Below are 4971 nucleotides of genomic sequence, written 5' to 3' on the forward strand. Positions count from 1 at the left end.
CCAGTCCCTTGGCATTTCCTCTCCATCCCAGATCTCATCCAAAAGTGTGAGCACCTACTCTTTGCCTAGATTTCCTAATGCCTTAACTACTTCTATGGTTACCACTGACTTTTCCTGCTGGTTTATTTACTTTTCTTTTTTTGCATCGGGTTGTAGTCCAACATTTTGAGGAGATATAATGGCACCACATGTATAGGTGCAAATAAAAATGAGCACACCACTTTGTAGAACAACATGAATACTGGCGAACCTTCGAGCTTTTGATTTCAATGAAACTCTAAATAGTCATTAGCATTAACCTACTGATTTTGAATAGGGTATTAAGACCACCCCTTAAAGTATTATCAATAAATCTTCGTGTATCAGTTATAATTAGGCCTATCATTCACATGAAGCAATTGCCTCTCCATAAGGCAAGTAACACTAAGCAGATTGCAATATAAGATCAGGCGTCATGCACCCTCATCACTTCTCTGTAGAGACCCGAGGAACACTACCGACAACCTTGTTTTAGCCATTACTTCACCTCCGTTACCGCTTCCTTTCATTCATCGTGTTGTCCAATCTCTTGTGTTTTTTTTTAGTGCAACTGCGGAATTTTCATGCAGTTCCACTTCGATGCTGAGTAGTCGCTCCGGGGCCCAGCAATGGGTTGTAAGGGACAAATTCCATTGATATATAAAATATGTATACTTGGAAAATTAACACAGAAAGATAAGTGTTTTGTAATATCCCAGTATGACAGCACCTTTAGCAATTTTAGAGAAAATTGATTTTGCGTTAAAGGTAATCTCTTGTATTTCGAAATAATGTCTGTTTTACTTGTAGTTATATTTTTCCAGTAGAACAGGTATGTAATTAGGCTTTTGGGTATATATGTATTTGTATTTCCTAATTTTTTATATGACACTTTTATTTTTTTTTTTTTTTCATTTCAGGCACATATCCTTGAATGCCTTCAAAGATTGAAACAGTAAGTCAGCTTTCTCTTTTTATGCATACAAATAGTAATCGGGTTTTTTTTTTATATAAAAGTAAGAATATCAGTTTCAAATTGTTTACTTAACGTTGTTTGAACTCGTTTGAAAGATTCATCGCTTATTGTCTTTTTTCTTTTCTTTTTTGCCACACAGAAGCATTACCTAAAGGTTATATAAATTTCTGTATGTAATATATTTGTTTGCAGAACATTTACGAGATGACATGTATACACATGCAGTATATATATATATATATATATATATATATATATATATATATATATATATATATATATATATATATATATATATATATATATATATATATATATATATATATATATATATATATATATATATATATATATATATATATATGAATGAGTGTATTTATGAATATATAATTACTCCATTGATTATTAATTAGTTGATAGAATGTTGACATTTTCCCTTATTTTTAAGGTTACTAGAAATTTCTGATTATTCAAAATTATCTTCCATGCAATGGGTGAATGATAGGGGTTAAGATAAAAGCGAAATTTTAATGAGTCTCACTCTGGCTCTATCTCTATGTATGTATATATATATATATATATATATATATATATATATATATATATATATATATATATATATATATATATATATATATATATATACTGTGTGTATATACAATGGGATTCAGCATGAAGTTAAAGGAATGACGGACTCCTTGAATAGTTTTATGCACAATGTCTCTATAGTAAAATATTGAAAATTACATATGTTGTACATTTACAATGGTGTAGTAATGAAGGTGAAAGGTGAAGTGAAATCCGTGTAGAGTTTATAACGCTTTATTCACTGATCTTGACATTGTAGTTTTCTTTGATACAAACTGTGACTCGTGCTACAGTAATACAGCTGCAACTGCTCAAGTACTATTTTGGGGATTAGCCTGTATAAGGTTTATGTTATCCTCACCTCTGCAGGCTCAGCATCCCCAAGCGTTTGCTCCGGAAAGTCAGATAGATACCTTTTTCTCTCAACCGACAATGAACAGTTGTAATTATTCGGGGCCTTGATCCTGTCGGTTTGGATACCGTTCCTCACAGAGGTATAAAGCCTGTGCAGAATTTCACTGGCTGCCCCTAACATAAGATATTTATCAGCATATCGACCATCTGTATACATCTCCATGATGATGTACACCCCTATGTGGTATACAAACGTGGCCTTGAGACAAATGATAACAGTAAACAACCAATTATCCTCTGCCCCTCTCAATCTCTTAAGCCGGCAAATTTTGAATTTTCTTTCGAGTGCTGTCCCTCATTTAATCACTCAGTTCTCTGGTCTAATCAAGACAGTTGGTCTCTATAGACCATTTTTTCCCAAACTTATTTAGTGCGTGACCCCTTACAGGAGTACAAAACATATGTAAAGCTTCGGAATTTATTTATTAAATTGAAGCTTCAAGATTTTATAGGAAATTAATCTGTTACTGGAAAACAATTCAAAATCAAATCAATTATTCAGTGCTTGTTTATTCTATCAAATATTTATGTCTCCAAGGACTTAGTTAGAATTCGGGTTATGGATAAACAATGCCTTTTCTTGAGTTTTACTCTTGGTCTTTTTAAATAAAGAATTGTGACGGCGCCGAGTAAGGCTGTGAACTCAATGGCAGGTTGGAAACGACTGAGTTATATTATTGTAGAACACTCTCCTTATATACAAAACCTCAAGGCAACAGGACATAACAAGTTCACAAGACAGACAATATTACAGAGGAAAACCCAGACATGAATTTTCATGTTCGTTTTAGTGCGAGGGAAGAGCGAAGATACTAGCATAATATATACAAAAGGAATTATGTACAATTTGAAACACGGTTGGTACATGGCTCCCCTCCTAAAAATGACATACTGTACATGTTAAATAGGGCACCCTGATCTAGAGAGGCGAACTGTAGGCGGGTCATCTGGCAGAAGATAAGCAGGTTTTAAACGATCAATGGAGACCCAGTCTTCTTTGCCCCGAATGTTTAGGAGGAATGATTTCGGACTGCGTCGGATCACAAGGAAAGGGCCCGTGTAAGGGGGCGTTAGTGGTGGCTTGCTGGTGTCGTTGCGCAGGAAGACGTGCGTTGCAGAGTGCAAGTCCGTTGGTATGAGATGCTTCGCTGGGGGCTTGTAAGTCTGGCGGCACGGAGTAAATTTTCCCACGACGTGACTTATGCGCTGGAGATCGTCGGAGGAGGTTGTAGAAGGTAAAAATTCGGCAGGGACGACCAACGGGTCGCCATATACCATTTCAGCTGCCGAGACGTCGAGGGCGTCTTTAGGAGTGGTCCTTAGTCCCAGGAGGATCCAGGGAAGCTGAGTAAACCAGTTGCAATCCTTACAGCGGGACATCAAAGCTGCTTTGAGGGTGCGATGAAAACGTTCAACCATTCCATTGGCAGCGGGGTTGTAGGCCGTTGTCTGAAGTAGGGTGATGCCCAGGAGATTCGCTAATGACGTCCACAATTGAGAGGTGAAAGTGGTTCCCCTGTCAGAAGTAATATGCTCAAGGATACCGAATCTTGAAATCCATCCAGAGAGTAAGGCAGATGTACATGAGGCGCACGTTGCAGTTTCCATGGGAATGGCTTCAGGCCAACGAGTGGAGCGGTCGATGACGGTAAACAGGTAACGATGTCCTTGTGATGTGGGTAGGGGACTACAACGTCGACATGAATGTGTGCGAAACGACGCTGAGGTTGAGGAAAGGTGCCCACTCCTGAATCCATGTGTCGATGTACTTTGGAAGTTTGGCAAGAAGTACAGGCGCGGACCAAATCCTTAGCATCCTTAGAAATGCCGTGTCAAATGAACTTTGCCTTCAGCAGCTGTGCTGTAGAACGGCACGAGGGATGTGAAAGGCCGTGGATGAAATCAAACACTTGTCGGCGCATGGGAGCAGGAATCCAAGGTCGCGGTCTACCAGTACTGGCGTCACAGAGGAGGGTGGTGTTGGAGTCTTCGAGGGGAAAATCTTCCCAACGGAGGGACATGCAGGATGTCCTACAAGCTTGATACTCTGGATCCTGTCGTTGGGCTTCAGCCAGGGCGTTGTAATCCAATCCCAGTTGAACGGAAGCCAACGTGTTTCTTGACAGGGCATCGGCAACGGGATTCATTTTCCCAGGGACGTATTGGAGGGTGCAATTGTATTCAGCCACGGCGGAGAGATGTCGGCGTTGACGGGCGGACCAGGCGTCAGACTGTTGAGTGAAGGCGTGCACCAGAGGCATGTGGTCTGTGCGAATGACGAAGGGCGTACCTTCTAAGAAATGGCGAAAGTGACGGACAGCCAAGTGCACCGCCAGCAATTCTCGATGGAAGGTAGAATAACCCGATTCTACCTTGGACAGTTTTCTGCTGAAGAAGGCCAATGGGCGGGACGAGCCTTTGACCACCTGCTCGAGTACTGCACCAACAGCGACGTTGTTGGCATCGGTGAAGAGAAGGAGAGGGGCGTGTGGGATAGGAAAAGTGAGAGCCGCAGCAGTTGATAGGGCCTTCTTTGCATTGCAGAAGGCTGCTTCTTGAAAGGGACCCCACTTCAGGTCCTTTGGCTTGCCCTTGAGGGAGGCGTAGAGGGGAGCAAGAGTGGCGGCAATGGCTGGCAGAAAACGGTGATAATAGTTGATCATGCCCAAGAATTCCTGCAGAGCTTTGACGGTCGAGGGCGAGGGGAAATTCTGAACGGCTGCTACCTTCTCAGGGAGGGGATGGACTCCTTTAGGAGTGATACGGTGCCCTAAGAACGACACTTCGTTGGCGCCAAAGGTACACTTGTCGTACCGGACTACAAGGCCGTTTTGTTGCAGGCGGTCGAGCACGATGCGCAGGTGACGGAGGTGTTCCTCTTTTGAGGAAGAGAACACAAGTATGTCGTCCACATAACATACACAGAAAGGGAGGTCCCCTAAGATGCCATCCATGAGACGTTGAAATGTTGCCCC

At 41.3% G+C, this 4971-nt stretch overlaps 1 protein-coding gene across 2 annotated transcripts in view; it reads left to right on the forward strand.

Moving 5' to 3' along the window:
* The first annotated feature begins 933 nt into the window (after window positions 1–933).
* The window catches only part of LOC137644929 (uncharacterized), a 592257-nt gene continuing 588219 nt past the window's right edge, over window positions 934–4971 (forward strand). For both annotated transcript variants that reach the window (XM_068377806.1, XM_068377808.1), the window contains exon 1: window positions 934–973. The gene's annotated coding sequence lies outside the window, so the exon portion shown is untranslated. The remainder of the gene's footprint in view (window positions 974–4971) is intronic.

The sequence above is a fragment of the Palaemon carinicauda genome, chromosome 8 (assembly GCF_036898095.1).
Source record: "Palaemon carinicauda isolate YSFRI2023 chromosome 8, ASM3689809v2, whole genome shotgun sequence".
Taxonomy (NCBI): domain Eukaryota; kingdom Metazoa; phylum Arthropoda; class Malacostraca; order Decapoda; family Palaemonidae; genus Palaemon; species Palaemon carinicauda.